This window comes from Thamnophis elegans, chromosome 4 (assembly GCF_009769535.1).
Source record: "Thamnophis elegans isolate rThaEle1 chromosome 4, rThaEle1.pri, whole genome shotgun sequence".
In the NCBI taxonomy this organism is placed as follows: domain Eukaryota; kingdom Metazoa; phylum Chordata; class Lepidosauria; order Squamata; family Colubridae; genus Thamnophis; species Thamnophis elegans.
Window position 1 is genome coordinate 107,887,527 of NC_045544.1, and position 11,693 is coordinate 107,899,219.

The window sequence follows — 11,693 nt, forward strand, 5'->3', positions numbered from 1 at the left end:
TTAGGCTCAATTGTGATCATAAGTCAAGGACTACCTTTATGTTAGGAATGCATTAGGATGATAAAAGCAAGTTATTTGTATTTGTTATGTCGTTTTTCATGTGCACATATAGCTGAATATGGCCCTTTTTAAAACAATCTGTACCTTTCTGCAAAGTCAGAAGGGCCATTGGGAGGAATATTGTACACATCTGGCAAATGAAGTGGCTGCAATTTGCCAACTGGGGAAGTCCTATTGAGATAGAAAGAGAATATATGTATGATTAACTAGCATAAATTTAAGGCAGTAACTCATGAAGAGCTAAACAGGATTCTTGGATCTACCAACCAGATCACTTATTAGATCTGTGTTCTCCTGGTTGGTAAAGGCCATATGGGAGATGTAATCGTGTCTACATTTGAGTATCAGCTTTCTTGGCAGGCATGTGTGTGTGTGTGTGTTTGTGTATGTTTGTGTGTGTGTGTTCTGCTACTTAAAGGAGCTAACCTTTTAAAAACAAACAAACAAAAGATTGACTTTTATCAATTTTCTTTCCTAGGCAATCACAAATCTGTGTCTCACTTACTTTGGCCATGTCATGTGGGAGAATTCACCGAAGAAGGCAACTTTGTTGGGAAAAGTTAGTGGCAAAAGGAAATCAGGCTACCACAAAACATGATGGCTGGATACCATCAAATCTGACACCAGCCACAGCATAGAAAAATTCAAAGAAAGGCAAGATCAGACGATCTGGAGAGATGTGGAGAGACGATGTGGAGAGATCTGGCCCACAGAATCACTAAGAGTCAGACATGACTAAATGGATAACATCAACATCATCATCACAGTAAGCAGTTCACTTGGAAGAGACTTACTGCATTGAAAAACTCAAAGTGGCCAAAGGCCTTCTGACTTGTTTCCACAGTGCCAAACAGGTGCTGCTTCTTAGAAACCCATAACTACTGTGTGAAAATATCCCTCAGTTATTCTGCATGAATATATTCCATGACAGTCAGCTCACATTTCTAGGCAGCATTCAACATACAGATTGCCACCAGACCAAATGGTCTGAGCGTACCAGAATGTTAGCTCAGAATTGGGTGATTTCTCCATGCCCTCATAATAAAGAAAAAGAGAGACAGAAATCCGCGCTGGTACAAAGAAAATGTGGGATTTGTGTGAGCAACAACTTAAAATGGCTTCCTCACAATAGCTGTTTAACAGGTCACCAGTCCTAAGGTTTGAATAGGAATTGTTTCCAAAATTTGAAAAATAAGGCAAATCAAGTTTGTAAATTGCAACTTTGATTGTATGATTTGGGCATGAATCCACAAACAAACCAAATCTCAGTTTGAAATAGGGTCCCTGATATTTGTCTGAGGTAAAAAGTTGAGGGTTTCTCCTCTTTTCAACAATCTCCCTTCCCCATCAAATATGTCCTTTAAAAAAAACTTAGTAGAGAAATGTGAGTTCCGTAATCTCTAGTAGGGGTGTGAAACTGGAGGCCTGCAGGCCAGATGCATTATGTTCAGAGCATACCCATCCCAGCTCCGTGAAGGGAAAAAAATGTCATGAAACATCACATGATGGCAATGTAACCCCACAACTTTGATACCCCTGCTCTAAAGCAACCAGCTATTTGTTTCTTGTCCCTAACTATCTGCAGGGGTGTGAAACTTGATTTCATTGACGGCCACATCAGCATTGTGTTTGACCTCAGGAGGCAGGGTGGGGGTGGCTAGCTATACGTCACTCATGTCAAGAGTGCCTGTGGTGGCCCCGAGAGCTCTGGCAGCGAAAATGGCCTGTTTCCGGACTGGCCCTGTATGTCAGATCTAAACACCCCACTCCCCAGATCCGGTCCCCGGGCCTTGAGTTTGACACCCCTGGCCTAGGAGAAACCTAGGTAGATTTTTCCCTTTTCCCCAGGGCTCTTTTAGAACAATACTTGGCTTTTCAACTCTACATAGAGCCCAGGGGTGTCAAACTGGGCTGGATGCATCACACACAGGCCACACCCACCCCACCTCTGCGAAGGGAAAAACCGTCATGATACATCATGTGATGGCAACGTCACACCGCAAGTTTGACACCAGTGACATAGACCAAACAATTTCGTACTCTCTTTATTTCAACACTCTATACCTTGTATCCTTTCCCTTAAGACTTTGGCCTTCACTATTTGGCAAACAATCATGGTCAAATGCAAGAGATGGGATTATGTTATTTTATAATTTTTTTAAAAAAAAAATATTTACTGGTCAGGCCTAGGAAGGACCAATGCCTTGCCTCCTAGTATAGCTTCATTCTTATTTACAGAATATCCCTGATGAAGTTAAACGCTAGGAGCACCAATAGGACTTTCAGCAGAATCATAATATTTTCCCTCTTCTTCAGGCTTCCTGAATCATGTTCCAGAAACAGCTGCAATTTTGCACTACCCAAGGTCATCCCATCTCATCCCAATGAATAACACAAACAGCTGCTAGAATATTGAGAGTTCTTACCAAGCAGATCCTCCACCTCAGATTTCTCTTAATTTGTGAACTCCAGCTGTTTAAGATATCAACATTCACTGGCTGGGGCTGATGGGAACTGTGATCCAAACATCTGGGGAAATGTACTGTAGATTGAAGTATCTACTCCGCTCACTCCTATCATTACTACTTTGGCAAATTAAAATAATAAGAATAATGACAATAAATGACAGCAATTACTTTTATATAATCTTTCTGCTCTTGCATAGCCTGTGCAACTTTATGTAATTTCCATAATTTCCACAGCTCGCAAGATCCTGTTGCTTTCATTTCCAGAATCTGAAGCACTTTGGTGCAAAATCACCATTGTTTTAAAGCAAAGCAGCTAGTCTGTCTCGCAATTACCAAGAACAAAACAGATATCGTAGCACAGCCTAATTACGGGAACTTTTAAAAAGGATAAAGTCTGGTAGAACAATCTCTTCAGATGGGAGAGGACAGGGATGTGTTTCTCCTCACTGCAAACCCAAAAGGCTGTCTGAAGACAAATCCTCCATATATGGCATGCGTATATGCACAAAAACCATACCCAGGCCAGCTTGAGTGTTATTCCCACAAGAAAAATTAAACACTCCTAATGCTTTTTTGAAGTGAATTGCGCCCACCCACCCCCTTCATTTGCATCTTATAATAAGGATGTTATCATTCTAGTTTATAGCTCAGCTCTTTAGTTGCTATCTCTCGGGGGCTTAGATTGCTCCTCCAGAGTTCAATATCTGTCTGTGAACGAAATGTAATCTTTTGAAAGCACTTTCCTTCCGTATTAACGTTACAGCTCTGATGAGTTAAAGGTTTTTCACTTTTCCAAGGTGTACAAGGTGTTTTGCTATTCCGGAGCGAGCCCACTGGATAATGGGCTTGGTTGTACCACCCTCATTCAGCAGACGCGCCGTGTGAGCCAGCTACGAGCTGAGAAACCCTTTTCACCTCTTTACGCTGAGCCATAATCTCCAGTGTGCTCAGTCTCTTACATTTAGATTAATTATAAAACCTTGTCACTAGGATATTAAAATGATGTTTAATACACAAAAGGGAATAAAGGAAAGGAAGGAAGGGATGGGGATGGAAAAAGAATGTATTATTTTGGCCCCATGACCTATTTCACCAGTTGCATGCAATATTGGCTTCAAATTTATTTTCTTCCTGCATTTCTGTTTCATAACTATTCTTTCAATGGCACTTCAAATAAAGGGCTTTTTCCTTTGAAAATTCCCAAGGCCACATCTACCTGAAGTGTATGTATATGCTATATATTGTCTCCATACCAGCAGAGGTGGTAAATTCAAGAATAACTAACCCATGAAAAGGAAATCATACAGAAAGGTTATTCTCCCCTCCCAACATCCACCGCTCCTCTTCTCTAAGAATAATTACCTTGGCAAAATAAGAATAATATTCTTGCCCAAGAACATGACCTTAGAGAGAGAAAAGGGGCCATGAGCATCCAATAGGATCTGCATTGAGCGTTCAGCTCTTGCTCTCTTTCTTTTCTTTTCTTTACAAACCCAAGCTTTCAATGAGTCAGGTTAAATACTCCAAATGAATATTCAGGAAAATAATGAATATTCAGTGAAAATGTGACAGATCTCTTCATAGTTTCATTCCACTTTTTTACTTGAAATCTACAAAACATCTATCAGAAACTCTTCTCCCTGACCCACCCTCCCCCTCCTCCCACGCCCACCTAATTGTGAACTTGCCTGAAGTTTACTTTGATGCCTGTTGATTTAAAGCCTACCATGATCACAAAGAAAGCAGATTAGCCTCTATGGTGAACAGCAGATAGTCATAGAACACATCCCTCCCATGATTGTGAAAATGTACCTTTGTGTAACATATGAGAAGCTGTTAAGCTCTAATGGTGATTAAATCTAACTAGCTATTCTTAAATCCTTAAATCATGACCACAAAGTCAATGGGTGCATTTATTTCTGGGAATGATAAATAAATGACCTGCCTCAAAGAGTTCTTCTGAAAGTGGATAGAAAGAGAGATGCTTGAGAGAAGATGATAGGGGGCAAAATAAGGTACATAGACTATTACCATGATCACCAACAACACTGTCATCTAAATAAAGAACTATATTTGTTTATTAAATTACTGGGCCACACTTCAGTACAAGCATTCCCCAAATTCATGCAAAGTTACACAATTAAAAATAATCCTAATAGTATTTCCAACAATATTATATAGTACATAAAACAGCTGTGATAAAATCAACATTATGTTAAAAACTAAAAGCTAAGGAAAATATAAAGGAATTTGCCAGAGTCTAGGATACTATAAATAAAATGGCACCACTCAGTGGTGTATTAATCATTAAGCAGACTAAGCATGAGTTTAGGGCACCAGGCCCAAGGAGGCACCACAAAGTTGAGAAAGAAAAACCCCAATGATTTCTACAAAGGAGGGGGGCACCAAGATTTGTCAGTGCTGAGGGCCCCAATGAGCCTTAATCTGCCACTGGCACCACTAAACAGTTGCCTCTGCAACTTCGTCATTACCTGTTGTGTTTCTTGGGAGGAGGACCTGTTTCATGGAAGTAAACACTTTTTTGGTAACCAAATCCCAACAGGTGAAGAGTTTTAAAGATACGGTACATTTCAGTAGTTTGTATTGTGTTTGAGAATGGGCCCATAAACTATTTAGTAATTGATCAGACACATTTCAAGCTATTACACTTAGCCTTTCTGGAGTTGAGGCCTTAATGGAAGATCCTCCCATGCTGTTTCATAATTCACCCCATCCTCCAGCTACTGTTGCTCCTATGTCCTGTTCATTCATTATCCTGGACACATGGTGACATAGGTGTACAAAGTTCTGTTATGTATAATGCCCCCCCCCCCTGTACATACACAGATTTAATTCTTTATGAAGTGTGACAGAATGATTCTTGTGTGTGTTCCATGTGACCATATACATCAATAATATATACAACTCTTTGTATGCAGGCTGTTTATGTGAACATCCTGAAGATGTGCTTAGTTGCAAAACATCTACTTTCAAAAGATATTTCAAAAGATACAGGCATTTGTCTTTCTATATAACCGGTATTGTGTGGAGCAATAGGGACCAGAACCTCTGCTCCAACTTCTTGGCCTAAATCCCTCATCCCTGCTGCCACCTGGCTACTCTCATGTTGAATGATGTAGATGGGAGCTAAATGCTGGACTTGCTTAGACTTCACCTTGTGCAACTTACAACCCTGATTTTCCAGCTTCAAAATAATGTGAGGAGAAATCTTAAGTACTTGTGATGGGTATCTGGCAAGCAATGTTGTTAACTCATCCCTTATTAACACTGCAAAAAATCACATTGTGTGCTAGTACAAAATGAGTTCCAAATTCATCTTGCAGCAGCCACTCAATATTTTTCCCAATTATTCAAATATTATGAATTGAAACCATGGATGGAGGGGGAAATAGCAGTTTATTTCAGTAACCTTTTGTGTTTTAACTAATTTTTATTACTCTTGGATGAATGATAGTGGTAAGGATAGGATATTGATTGAATGGTGCCCTTTGCCTTCTCCTGATATTCAGCGGACAGTGAGCACCAATTGAGCCATGGTTTTTCTTGCATGTTTGGAGTGTGTTAAGTTCAACAGAACAAAAGAAAAAAAAAGAATGCAGGTTTGTTTCTGCTAGCTTTGTGATGTATTAAGGAAGGGAGCCGCATAACTTTATGTGGCAACAAGTATTAATGAGTAATAATGTGTAATTAAAAGAAATTAAAAACCAATGTGGAAAATGAGAAATGCTCATCATCCTTGTCACCTTCTTCTCATTTTCACCAATGCCCCCAAACCTACCCCAAGGTTTTGGGATGCATTCATTTGTTCTGAGTCAGAAATTTGGCAAATCACCAGGAAGGAAAATTCCAGAGCTGTAGGGAATGTCTCTGTATGATGTCAAGAGGTAAGAGGATTTATGCCATAGATAAGAGACATGATTAAATTTTATAACTTTGAATTCTGATGCATTTTAAAACATCAATTTAGTCTTTTAAAACAATGGTTTTTCTGTAATTTCTACACTTGTATTTCAAACTATGCAAAATGTCAACTCCCACCACAACACTTTTCTAGTAGATGAGCTATATTTATATATAATACTAAGCCAGAGGCAATCAATGTTTTGCTGGCCAGAGCAGCAGGAGGTGGAGGGGAGAGATGCAAAGGGCACCAGTAGGCAAAGTGATGATGACAGAATTGAGCAGGGCTCTGTCATGGAAACACAGGTCTGGTTTTTCTTGCATCTGGGAATGATATATTTTATTTATGTTAAAAGGCTATTCGTAAACTTAAATTTCTATTTAATTCTACTTCCTTCCCAAAATGTGAAACAAACCAACTTGCAAATGGACTATCCATGGTATATTTGGAGAGGGGGGAGGGGGAGGAGGGGGAGGAGAAGGAGTAGGAGAAGGAGGAGAAGGAGAAGAAAGAGATTTTGTAATCCTTCAAAAAGGCTTGGGCTTAAGGGAATGTCTGCATGCCCTTAGTAAAGATTCTTGGCTCCTTGCTCCTTGGGTCCCACCAGAGAAATGGAGACATCAATCCCAATCAAGCCAGCATGATTAAATAAAAGAGTTCCAATGCAGAATTGTTGGCACACCAATATTAGGTGCTGGGAAAGCAAAATAAATGTATTCTCTTAGCACTGATAGAAACACTAGCAGTGCCTTCTCTTTTAGTTTTGAACAGGAAGAAAAGATGTGTGAGGAATTACAGATCTCAGTCAGTGCAAGAAGTCTGACAGGTGAGCATTGATTGGCTGATAGTTCTTCATGCTTAGCTATTGGTCAGAAAAGGCAAATATTGATTGATGGGTGGCTGTCTGCAAGCATTACTCAAAAAGATAGAAATGTGCCTGTGCTCTTAACGTTGTGGATTTGAATGAATTGGAAATAGTGAAAATACAATATATCTTGTCTTGCCCTCAGGTGCTTTGGAGAATAGCTTGACTCCCTCTTCTTTGTGGAAACCCTTGAGATATTGGAACACTGCTATCATGTCACCCCTAGTCCTTCTTTTCATTAAACCAGACTAGGGCTGTCCAACTCAATTCCAAACACATCAGGATTGTGTTTGACCTTGCGGGCTGGGGGTTGGCCATGACCAGGGTGGCCATGGCAAGCTCATTGTCACTCATGCTGAGATCGCCTGTGGTGGCCTGAGTGCTCTGCAGAGAAAATGGGCTCCCGAGCTCTATTTTTGCCTGCAAAGGCTTCCTGAAACCCTGCGGCACCGCAGGCCAGTCCATTGCTGTTTCCAGAGCAGGCACACGGGCCAGATCTAAGCACCCCATGGGCTGGATCCAGCCCCCAGGCCTTGAGTTTGACACACCTTGACATACCCAATTCCAGTAACTGTTCTTTATGTTTTAGCCTCCAGTCCCCTAATCATCATTGTTGCTCTTCTCTGCACTGTTTCTAGCATCTCAACATCTTTTTTACATCATACCAACCATGTAGTATTTCAAGAATGGACTTACCAAGGCATTATAAAGTGTTATTAACACTTTACATGATCTTGATTCTATCCCTCTGTTTATGCAGCCTAGAACTATGTTGGCTTTTTTGGCAGCTGCTGCACATTGCTGGCTCATATTTAAGTGGTTGTCCACTAGGACTCTGAGATCTCTCTCACAGTTACTATTATTGAGCAAGGTACCATCTATACTGTACCTGTACATTTGCTTTTTTCTTGCCTAAATGTAGAACCTTACTCTTTTCACCATTGAATTTCATGTTGTTGGATAGTGTCCAATGTTCAAGTCTGTCAAGATCCTTCTGTATCTTAAGCCTATCTTCTGGAGTGTTGGCTATTCCTGCCAGCTTGATGTCGTCTGCAAATGTAATGAGTTCCCCATCTATTTGTTTCAATGAAGGCTTCAGTCTAAAGCTCACCAAAGCACCTCCACTAATAGTTGCAGCATTGAGTGGGGCACTTGTGCTGATTTGTTTTGGCAAAAGTGAATTTTACAGAAGCTGCTTCTGTAAAAAATGAAGCAGCCAATGTGATCAGTGACTTGCCTCCACTAGCTCTTTTGCCATTATGAACTGATTGATGCACTTCACTGAAGTGTATTGATTGGGTTCCATGTCGACCTGTGTACTGTCACAAACCACCAATTTTTCAGAAGGTATCTGGTGAGGAAACTTGCCCCCTTGTTCTTTCCACCCCTGAGGCAGGTGGGAATAATGGCAAAAAAAGCATTCAAGGCTCAGTTTGGAAACAAGTGTTATGTTGGAGAGCAGTGCCTCATTTTCAGCATGACATCATTTCCCCATTTTACAGAACTACAAAAGAAAGTAACTGCAGAAGAGCAAGAGAAGTGGTGATGCCAAAGGAGATACTGATGCCTGTATTGGTCCCCATGAGATCTTATATTGCCTATACTGCTGCTGGTCTTGTAGAACTTTATCTAATGAATCTCAATACTGGTGACTCTTTGTCTTTCCCAGAAATTTTTCCTACAAACCTAACAAGGAGACAGACCTTATGAAAGATTCTGGAGACAGTTTTTTTGAGCAAGCACACACTATTCTCTCTCAAAAACTATTGAATTATTCAATCCTATTCAAAAAAGCTTCAAACTTGTAAGTCAACTGTCATTAATTCATGTGAGTCCTGCATCTAAGGTCTGGCTTCAGAACAAACAGGACGAAGGTATTTGTCCCCTTACTATAGTGGGTATGGACAAGTGGGTAAAATGAAAAGTCCCTATGGCATCCATGCAACCATTCTCTCCATCCTATTGTTTTCATCCCACCAGCAAGAGCTTTGTTAGTTTGCAAGATCACAGAATTATTGGTTAAGCTGGCAGGCAGCTTTTTTATCATTGTTCCTTTTTAGTGTTTCTGATAATGTTCTTGTAGAATCAGATGCACTGACCGGCCTCTAAGCTCAACAAAAAAAAGCTCAACAACAAAAAAAATAAGAGAACATTTCCCACAAGGAGACCGTTTCTCAGATTCAAAAGCATTTCAAATAAGGCATTTTCATCAAGAAAATTTTGAAAAAAAAAACCTGTAATGAACTGTGTTAAAAGTAGGACTTATTACTCAAACGATATTATGTTTTACATCATGGGTCAATGCATTTTTCAATGTTATAGAAGTGTTTGCATTTTAGATTTTCATGTGGATTATTTGTGGCTTTGCATTATGATCTCCTGACAAAAAATGAAACATACAAAAGAACTGGAGGAGGTGATTTCTTGGCTCCATCCTCAAAACTGCCAGCTTCTCTGTTCCATCCTCTGCAACATCTATAATTTAGGCAGGGAAAAGCTTTTATAAGTATTTCACATATGGAACCTTTATTCCAAAAGCATGAAATGTTACTTAGAGATGATAAATGTGTGTCTTTGGACAGCCATATTTCAAGAATATGCTGTCCCACCTTTAAAATCAGTAGTTAAGTATGGACAATTGTAGATGTTGCTGAACTCTCTCTCTCAGTAGTTCCAATCAATATGGACATTTAACAATTCATGATACTACTCAGCCCAAGCGACTAGTCAGATGAACCCTGAAACACCAGTATCTATGTATCAGTCTTTATTTCTACTCTGGGACTTCCTTGTCATTTCAGGTCACAGACTGTGGTGCAAAAACGTTGGTTCCTGCTCTGTCTGCTTATGAGCTATTGCAAATATTGCATATTTGTGGTATGCATGGATTTGAGACCTTGTGATTCTTATGTTCTTCTGGAAACTGGGACCAATACCTTCAGGTCCACCTGGCCAGTTTCTGGTACCTGAGTTTATTGAGACCTCAGAAAAGTATCTGTTGCAAAAAACCATGTTAGCTGAAGTCCTCAAAATGATGTCCAGTGTTTCTGTGCAATACGATGCATGGTTTTTAAGGTGTGATGGTTCCTTCTCACATGTGAGAATAATCCCAGCAAGGCTGCCTTAGGATGGAGCTGCAGAAGCACGGAAGTGGCTTCCACAGTGGTCTGTTGGATCTATAAATTGGGAGAGATTATGGCATATAATGAGGGCCAATGGCATGGATGTTGTCCACTTGAATGATGAGAAAAGTAATGAAAGTCTTTATATTTCACAAAACATCCCTCAAGGGAAGAGACCTCCCTCCCATTGGAGAAAAGTACCTGCCATAAAATTCTAGCATGCCATGTGGTCAAAAACATAGCAAGGACTTAAACTCCAAGAGTGCTTAATAAATGACACATTAAGCAGAATATTAAAAAAGCCAAGGAAGGAACTCATTTCAATTTTCCCTGTGTTAATGGTCACTCAGCACATTGAGAACTAAATATTCTAACCATCAGGCTTCAAGACTTATTAGGTATTCAGGTTATCCAACAAGTTCCAATGTGGAGCTGGCAGAATAATGTATGTGGCTGTGTATCTTTCAAGCTCCTGTTCTGGAAATTCCTTGTGAGCAACTGAAATCAGCGTGCTTTAATGAGCAGTCTGATGTTTTATTAGAATCCTATAAAAATTATATCAACCCGCCAACAGCTTGTGATGACTTAATCAATGCAATTTTTAAGGTCGGGGTGGGTGGGAAAGGAAAGTGTCACAAACAGGTTAACCTTTGCTATATTTTATTGCTAAGAGACTCAGTTACTGCATGTAGAGACAAGGATTCTAGAACCAAGGTAATTTAATCAAAGAAATACAGTGGTGGTGGTGTATTAGGGGATGGGGGGGCTGCCAATTTATTTTTATTTAATCTTTCTGAACCTTGTTGCAAACTGACCAATTTTGGGGAAATGAAATAGATATTTAGGACCCAAGATACAACAAGATGTGATTGCTATTAAAAAGGGAAAACATGATGACTTAAGAACTTGATATGTAATAAAATCTTGTCAATGTTAAAGTACTTCTTTTCTTCTTTCTTTCTTTTTCTTTTTGCATATTTACTGTGCTTTTTCTTGTTTGGGTAGTTGTGAACCAAACTGATTTTCCAATGAAAACAAAACCTTACAATAACATTCAGTGTAACTAGTTAAAATGCTTTCCCACTCTTTTAAATTGATGAGCTTAACCATGCCTTGATACATGTTGCAAGACCAATGTGTCTCATTAAATTTCTCATGATTTTTTTTTCTAAATTTAGAATTGACTTGGATTAGAGTTCTATAGCTTCATCCCCCATTGCTCTAGTTAGCTAGTTGTGTAGATAAAGTAATATGGA